General features: G+C 42.6%; 1 pseudogene; it reads right to left on the reverse strand.

Annotated features, from left to right (window-relative positions):
- Positions 1–6,160: 6,160 nt before the first annotated feature.
- Positions 6,161–7,009, reverse strand: LOC101099106 (annotated as a pseudogene).
- Between the last annotated feature and the right edge of the window lie 2,445 nt (positions 7,010–9,454).

Here is a 9,454-nt window from a genome sequence, read left to right on the forward strand (position 1 = left end):
GGGACACAGGATGAATCAGAACAAATAAGGTCTTCATGGAGCTCATGGTGTGATGGGAGGGCAGTGAGTACACAAGTTATCCATCATCTCTGGTTACATTAATACTCTGAAGAAAATAAACAAAAAGAGGAAATACTGACCGAAGGAAGCCACGTTGGATACGGTGTTAGTCTTGCTCCACTGAGACACCGACACCAAGATGAGTTGAGAAGTACCAGAGGTTTATTGGTTATTGGGCCAAATGCCTGTGATAGAAAATGTAGATCAAGTCCCCGAGAGGCTGAGAGACGCCCAATGGTAAGGACATGGAACTCACAAACGGTGAGATCATGACCTGAGCCGAAGTCGGAGGCTTAACCGACTGAGCCACCCCGGTGCCCCGAAGTGCGTAAATATCTTATGATGTGCACTATCAGTAAATGTGGTTGCAGCGTGGACCAAGGACAGTGGTGGTAGAAGGGAAAAGTACCACCTGCGTTCTTTTGTGTTAAGGATGCTGGAGAACAAAGTGGAAGGAGCTCAAAGCCGGAGCAAGAGGCTGAGGCAAGACATGGAGAGGCTTTGGACATTATGCTAAGTAATTTGGACTTCTTCTCAGGGGACAGAAATAGTCTCCATCATCACTTTGGACAATAGGTGTTATGTAGGAGAGTAAAATCAGACGGTGGGAACAGTGGTGTTGCAGAAGGACTTAAGGTCTTTCCTTTCATAATTATATTTATTAGACTATACAGCCTATGCTCTGATCTTTTTCCAATAAAAGTATGCATGATATAAGGCATTCCATGTCAGTTATATAAATCGATTGCTTTCTTTTTTTAACCAGCCCTTAATATGCTAAACCAGGTTTGATTTACCTATTTTCCATTCTGGGACATATAAGTGAATATATCTTTTCCTTTTCCTCAATACTGCAATGAATATTCTTGTGCCTCGCAGTGAAGAGTGAAAATATTATTCAGAATAGACTTAGAGGTAGAATTGCTGTGCAGGCTTTGTTTTTTTATTTAAAAAAGTTTTTAATGTCTATTTATTTTTGAGAGAGAGGGGCGGGGGAGAGGGGCAGAGAGAGAGGAAGGCACAGAATCCGAAGCAGGCTCCAGGCTCTCAGCTGTGAGGACAGAGCCCGACGCGGGGCTCAAACTCGGGAACCCTGAGACCGTGACTTGAGCTGAGATCATGACTTGAGCTAAAGTTGGATGCTTAACTGACTGAGCCACTCAGGCGCCCCCCTGTGTAGGCTTGAAAATTAAATAGGCATTGGGCACCTGAGTGGCTCAGTCGGGACTCTTGATTTCAGCTCAGGTCATTGTCTCACAGTTCCTGACCTCGAACCCCATGTCAGGCTCTGCTCTGTCAGTGCCGAGCCTGCCTGGGATCCTCTCTTTCTCTCTCTCTCTCTCTCTCTCTCTCTCTCTCTCTCTCTCTCCCCCTGCCCAGCTTGTGTACATGCTCTCTCTCTCTCTCAAAATAAATGAATAAACTTAAAAAAAATTGAATAGTCGTTGACAATTATTCTAAAAGACTGTACTAATAAGAGTGTACTCTTCTAATGAGGAGTGTATGAGATGGAACTTTGACTCATATTTTGCTAATACTGGATATTATCAATCTTTAATTTTTTTTTTTTCAAACTGAGGGGGAAACAATTGTTTTTAGATGGGTGGTATTGAGGAAAGCAGAAACCAATTGTGTTGCATTTAAGGACCATCACAGCACCTGCCCATCCTTTCTATTGGCCAGATTAGATAAGCAAATATTAGTGTATTCATTTCCTAGGACCGTCGTCACAAATGGCCACAGACTTGGTAGCTTAAAACAACAGAAATCAAAAATCAATTATCTCCCAGTTCTGGAAACCAGAAATCTAAAGTCATGGTGTTGGAAGAGCCACAGTCCCTCTGGCTCTAAGGGAGAATCCGTTCCATGTCTCCTCTGGGATCTGGTGACCGTCAGCATTGCTTGGTATTTCTTGGCTTGTTGATTGCACCAGCCTAATTTCGGATTCCGTGTTCGCATTGCTTTTTTCTCTCCGCGTGTGTCAAAAGTCCCTCTACCCCTCTCTTGTAAGGACACCTGTGACTGCACTTAGGGTCCATCCCAATAATCCAAGATAAACTTCTCTTCTCAAGACATTTAAATCAACCCGATATTTTCCCATGTAAGGTAATATTGAAAGGTTTTGGGGATTAGGATATTGGCGTATCTTTTGGAAGGCATACAATTCAGCTCACTGTAGCTAATGAACTCACATTTCCTCTCCTGTTATGATCACTACATGAAAGGCAGTAGTAGAGGGAGTAGAATTCAGGATTCACCAGATTCCCTGATTGCTAATAAAGTCTGAGTACTGACTTTGGTCATTTCTATTTTCTATTTATTTATTTATTTATTTATTTATTTAGAGAGAGAGAGACAGCACAAGCGAATGGGGTGGAAAGGCAGAGGGCGAGAGAGAGAATCTTTTTTTTTCATGTTTATTTTTATTTTTCAGTGGAGGAAAGGGCAGCGAGAGAGGAGGGCAGAGGATTAGAAGCTGTCTCCGTGCTGACAGCAACGAGCCCAAAGAGGGGCTCGAACTCACCAACCAGCTCACCAACCGTGAGATCGCGACCTGAGCCGAAGTCGGACCCTGAACCGACTGAGCCACCCAGGTGCCCCTCTATTTTCTTTTATATAGAATATCTATTTAAAGCCTCTGCCCCTTATTCTCCTGAGACGTTAGTCTACTTTTCACTTTTGTTTATTGGCAAGTTCTATAACTTTTTTATACTGTTTGCTTTTTGAGTTGTATGAATTCTTTATGTATTTTGGATATTAACCTTTTATCCGATATGTGATTTATAAATATTTCTTCCCATTCCTCAGGTGGCCTTTTCATTCTGTTGATAGTTTTCGTGACTGTGCAGAAGCTTTTTACTTTGCCAAGACTGATGTCAAAGACATTACCCACTATGTTTTCTCTTCTCTAGGAGGCTTATGGCTTTCGATCCTATGTTTTAGTCCTTAATCCATTTTGAGTTGATTTTTGTATATGGTGTAAGATAGGGCTCCAGTTTCATTCTTTTGAATATGGCTGTCCAGTTTTCCCAACAATTATTGAAGTGGCTGTCCTTTCCCTATTATGTATTTTTAGCTCTATTGTCATAAATTAACCGACCGTATATCCATGGGTTTGTTTCTGGGCCGTCTATTCTATTCCATTGATCTGATGGAATTAAAAGATAGCTGAACACATTCACCTAAAACATATGCTTTTGGAGCACCTGGGTGGTTCAGTCGGTTAAGCCTCCGCCTTCAGCTCAGGTTACGATCTCACGGTTTGTGAGTTCGAGCCCTACGTCAGGCTCTGTGCTGACAGCTCAGAGCCTGGAGCCTGCTTCGGATTCTGTCTCTTTCTCTCTCTCTGCCCCTCCCCCACTCATGTTCTGTCTCTGTCTCTGTCTCCTTCTCTCTCTCTCTCTTTCTCAAAAATTCTTTCTCAAGATTGCTTTTGCTATTTGGGGTTTTTTAATGTGTGTGTGGTTCCATACAAATTTTAAGATTTTTTTATTCTATGTCTGTGAAAATTGCCATTGGAATTTGGGTAGGGATTGCAACTGAATCTGTAGAATGCTTTGAGTAGTATGGACATTTTAACACTATGAATTCCTCCAGTCCCTGAGCATGGAATATCTTTCCAATTTTTGTGACCTCTTCAGTTTCTTTCATCAATTTCTTATAGTTTTCAGGATAAGATCCTTCACCTTCTTGGTGGTTTATTATTCCTAGGTATCTTGTTATTTTGATGCAATTACAAGTGCGATTCTTAATTGTACTCTCTGATAGCTCATTATTAGTGTATAAAATGCAGCTGACTTTTGTATATTGATTTTGTATCCTGTGACTCAACTGAAGTTATTTGTTTATTGCAGCCATGTTTTGGTGGAGTCTTTAATGTTTTCTATGTGTAATATTATGCCGTCTGCAAATGGAGACAGATTTAATTCTTCCATTCGTATTTGGGTGCCTTGTATTTCTTTTTTCTTACCAAATTGTTCTGACTAGGACTTCCAGCACTATATGAATGAAAGTGGTAAGAGTGGACATACTTATTTGTCCCTGATCTTAGAAGAAAAGCTTTCAGCTTTTCACCATTGAGTCTGATGTTAGCTGTGGGTTTGTCATACACGGGCTTTATTGAAGTACATTCCCTCCATATCCACTTTGTTGAGAGCTTTTATCGTGAATGGATGTTGAATTTTGTTGCATACATTTTCTGCATCTATTAAGACAGTCATATGATATTTATCCTTCATTTGATTAATGTAGTGTATCACATGATTTGCAGATGTCGAACCATCTTGCATTTCTGGAATAAATCCCATTTAATTATGGCGAATTATCCTTTTTATCTATTATTGAATTCAGTTTGCTAATATTTTGTTGAGGATTTTTGCATCCCTGTTCTTTAGGTATATTGGCCTGTAGTTTCCTTTTCTTGTAGTGTCCTTGTCTGAGTTTTAATATCAGGGTAATGCTTGCCTCATAAGATGAATATAGAAGTGTTCCCTTATGCTTCATTAAGTATTCAATCATTCAAACTTTTTAGAGAAGTATGAAAATCATCCCTTTTTTTATGCATAAAATGGAACTTAGGGCAATTGAATAGCTTACCTAGGATCAAACCCAAGCATGGGTCTCTTTACAGACTCTATTCTGTTCCACTGAATATTTTCATTTTAAATATTCTGTCCCTTAAAATATTATTTTCCAAATCACTGAGATTTAGGAACAAAGAAAATCGCTTAAATAATAAAAATAGACCATGCAAAGCATTTACTCCAATGGTAAAGGAAAACAGTGAGCTATATTTTAATACAAATATAATATAGACAGGGGCGCCTGGGTGGCTCAGTCGGTTGAGCGTCCGACTTCGGCTCAGGTCATGATCTCACAGTCTGTGAGTTCGAGCCCCGCATCGGGCCCTGTGCTGACAGCTCAGAGCCTGGAGCCTGTTTCAGATTCTGTGTCTCCCTCTCTCTCTGACCCTCCCCCATTCATGCTCTGTGTCTCTCTGTCTCAAAAATAAATAAACATTAAAAAATTAAAAAAATATATATATAATATAGACAATACATCTAGGGGTGAAAGTAGGGTTTGGGTATGAGGCTTGAGGGAGGTACAGGATAGTACACTGTTAAGCACATAAGAAGCCGAACAGAAGACTCATAATGTTAATCGCATCTTTCTAATTAAGCTCATGTATAGCCCTGTAAATGTCCTATTAGGCACGCTTTCACTTAGAGGAAAAAATAAAACAGCAAAAATTATTTCCTACATAGAACGTGTACAACGCAAAACCACCTGCACAAACAGACGTACACATTCAAAGCCACACACCTAAACAAAGAAAATTAGGTTTTTTTCAGATGGTGTATTCGAATGAAAACAGCTCGTCAGGCCCAGTCATATATTATGATACCTCAAGCAATAATCAGGTAAACAGAAGTACATAATTCATGATAATGGTCACATCAGTCTGATTTTAGTTAAGAGGGGGATGGCTTTGTTTTTGGCTGCTTTCATCTTTTTGGTGGGGGGACTGAGAATAATGGATGTTGCAATAGATATTTGGATGTCAGACTCCACAGCCATTCTGTATGATATAAGCGACACAGTATGAGACCATCTGGGCTTACTGCAAACTGGCTAGGCATGAGCGGGCCTCTGAGGCCTACTTCCAATGCACCCTGGTTGGCCTGTTTCAAAGCGCTTCGTTTGCCAATGTTTTGGAGCAGGTGCAAAGCCATTCTGGAGTTTCCTGCTGAGGTTTATGCAAATGGCTGGCTTAACTGGACTGTGGGCTCAGATTTCCTACTGCCTGAGTACTGAGACCTAGGCATGATTTGGCATCTATTTCCCCCTCGACTAAATTCATTCTCTTTCTACAGTTTCTTTCGGCTCTTTGGTCCAAACGGTCCCCTGTTATTATCTAGTGCAGTGTTTCTCAAATGAAAGAAGTGGGAGTACGATCACAGTTAACAGTGAACGGTCAATTGAAAGACTGTACAGACCGAGGCGTAAGGAGTCACAGTTGTGTGAAAGAATTGTTTTGTGAGCGACTGTTTATTTTCCGTCATCGTTATTTCCGTTTTGTTTGCCCTTGTGGGAGAGCCTCTTAAGACCACTCAGCGGTTGTTCGTACCCATTCAGTGGCCTGAGCAGTGGGAGCTGCAGAGGCGGCAGGCCGAGGGCTCCAGTCTTCAGTCGGGATCTGCTGAACAAGCACACAGGGCACCCGCACCCCCTCAGACCCGTCTGTGACTTCAGGTTGGGTAGCGATGAACTCAGGAGTTGGAGCCATCCATTCACCCTGAAATTCTTCCTCGGTCACAGCCTTTTCGGCAGCAGCCTTCTCTTCCTTTTTCCGTCCCCTCAGGATCTTTCTAGAAGTAGAGATCAGGCATGACCTCCCCTGCGGGCTCACGGGAAACGGTGTCACACATGCACAGAACTTCCCAGGCCAGCAGCCACCACATCGGATGCACTGAACGAGCTCCCTTGCTGTTGCAATGGATGGCAATGGCGGAGTGTTGGTGGGCAGCTTACCGTAAGACGCCTCTGTGAGAGGCTGGTGGTCAGCCCCAGGACCAGTAAACTCCAGAGGTTTCGGCTCCCAGAAGGCTGCCTGGATCTGGTTTAGTGAAGGTTCCAGAAGTGAAGTTACCAGCAGTAGTAGAGGCTCCAGTTGTAGCAGCAAACTTCAGCACACCTTGCTGGCTAGTATTCCTGGATGATAGGACACTGACATCAGCTGGGTTTTCAATGACAACAGTGGCTCGAGGTGCTGGCAGAAGCTTCTCCCGGGTGCTCTTCAGATTTATGATGCAGATACCATCACTTCTCTTTTGTAGACGTATTGTGCCAATTTGAAGTCAAGGTTGGCACCACCTGCGTGGGTTGCTGCTGCAAGGAATTTGAGGACGTCGTCCTCCTTCCTTTGCAGGACGTCCAGGGCTCTGGCCATTGTGAAAGTTCCCCTTTAACTTATGACGGGAACGCAAAACAACGCCATACGGACCCCTCCCTGGGTAGCATGGAAAGGTAAAATAGTTTTTGATCCAAGAGTCACTTGGATGATTCTAGGTAGATCACTTGACCTCTCTGGGCTCTTCTGCCTACCTTGTGGATCTTGCATAAGAATCAACCGAGGCACCATATGAGAACACATTAAGATACACAAAACATTTTGCCACTCTATTAGGTGAGCAGGAGTGAGAATGTGAGCAAGATTATTAGAAGGGGAAGTGGCCCCCACCTTGAGTTTCCCCTTCCTACCTCAGTTAACTTGTTTGGGTGATGAAATAAAGGATATGAAAATGGGCTTTTGACAGACAGTGTTGGTTTCTTACCCAGTCATTTCCTTCCACAACAAGCAGAAATTGTAAAGACTCTAAAGTAGAACACAGTGAATGGCAGTATAGATGGGTGAGGGGAGTAGATGAGGACAGAAGAATAAGGATGGACACTGTAGGTTGCCTGCCCCAAATCCACCCTCGCTTCCTTTCTTTATTGTCAATAGGGTTCCAACTTTTATACCCTGATGACATGACCTACTTCTCTCCCCAGCCCCAACAATTAAAGTTTCGTTAGTCCAAGATAATCACAGTCATTTCCCCATGGCAAAAAAAAATTTGATAAAGTTGACCGATTCAAAATTAAGGATTTCTAGATCCTATATACAAAATCAAAAGATAGCTGAACACAGTCACCTAAAACATGTGCTTTTGGGGCACCTGGGTGGCTCAGTCAGTTAGGCCTCCGACTTCGGCTCAGGTCATGAGCTCACAGTTTGTGAGTTTGAGCCTTACGTCGGGCTCTGTGCTGACACCTCAGAGCCTGGAGCCTGCTTCGGATTCTGTGTCTCCCTCTCTCTCTGCCCCTCCCCAACTGCGCTCTGTCTCTCTTTCAAAAATAAACATTAAAAAATTGAAATCTCAGTTATTGAATAAAGGTTTTACTTTCTAATGTTTTTCAGAAAAGGATATGATGTGACAGAAATGGAGAGACACAGTCCTAGGAGTGTTACCCCTGCTACTCACTGCTATGATCTTTGCCTTGTAGCCTCCCTTCCCTAGGTCTGTTTCATCATATTAAACAGAAAGAGTTTGTACTAAAGCAGGAGTATCTTCCCCCAAACCTCTCCCTCCACCCTGGCCAAAGTTAATCCTAACACCAAGGATGAGGATAGGCATGTATATTTCTTTTTTTTTTTTAATTTTTTTAATGTTTATTTCTTTTTGAGACAGAGAGAGACAGAGCATGAATGGGGGAGGGTGAGAGAGAGAGGGAGACACAGAATCCGAAGCAGGCTCCAGGCTCTGAGCTGTCAGCCCGATGCGGGGCTCGAACTCACAGACCATGAGATCATGACCTGAGCCGAAGTCGGACGCTTAACCGACTGAGCCACCCAGGTGCCCCTAGGCATGTATATTTCTTAAAGATCCTCAGATAAGATTGATGTGCAGTGGGGTCCTGGAGCCATTACATAAGAGGATCCAGGTTGAACAATATTCAACTTTCCAAAATGCTCTGAAATGTGTCATTCTATCTTTCCTGGTGTCCGTGTGTTATACAGCAGTTCACGGGTGGTGGAAGGAATGTGGGAAAATCTTCAAATGAAACCACAGCCTATTGTACAGTCCAGTCAGGAAGCTTAAAGATTTATTTGAGCGACAGTGTATTTAAAGATCAGCAAAATGCCTAAAGCACTCTCAGCCACTTGAACCCGCGAAATTGCTGCCTCTTTATTCCCCTCTTTTACTTGGCCTGAGTGTGTGTGCGGTGAAAGGCAGATTAGCTATCAACCTCCATAAATTATACTATCTCCATTAAATGTGAGAACATGCCGGGGGCCCTGGGTGGCTCAGTCGGTTGAGCTGCCGACTCGGCTCAGGTCATGATCTCACTGTCTGTGATTTCGAGCCCCACATCGAGCTGTGCCGACAGCTCAGAGCCTGGAGGCTGCTTCCGATTCTGTGTCTCCCTCTCTCTCTGCCCCTCCCCCACTCGTGCTCTGTCTCTCTTGCTCTCAAAAATAAACATAAAAAAAATTTTTGTAATGTGAGGATGTGTCCTATAGGATATCTAAGGTTATATCTTTGCTTAGTTATCACGTTAATTACATTGTGACACCGTACATAATTACACAACATTACCTTAATCATTTTGCAGACACTTCTTTTTCGGAACCAAATTAAGCAGTTTATTCAGGGGACACAAAGAATGACAAGAATCACATTTCAGAAGCGCACAGTAGATCATAAGGTTGACAGTGATAACTTGGTCCCAAAGAAATAAGTAAAGCTGAGTTGAAGAAACCCTGTTTGTTTTTTTCGAGTCAGAAAGCAATTCCAAAGAACTCCTAGACGATGTTTGGTTATTATTCAAACTTCATAGGTAATGTAATTTA

This window comes from Felis catus, chromosome X, assembly GCF_018350175.1.
Source record: "Felis catus isolate Fca126 chromosome X, F.catus_Fca126_mat1.0, whole genome shotgun sequence".
NCBI classification, from domain to species: Eukaryota; Metazoa; Chordata; class Mammalia; order Carnivora; family Felidae; genus Felis; species Felis catus.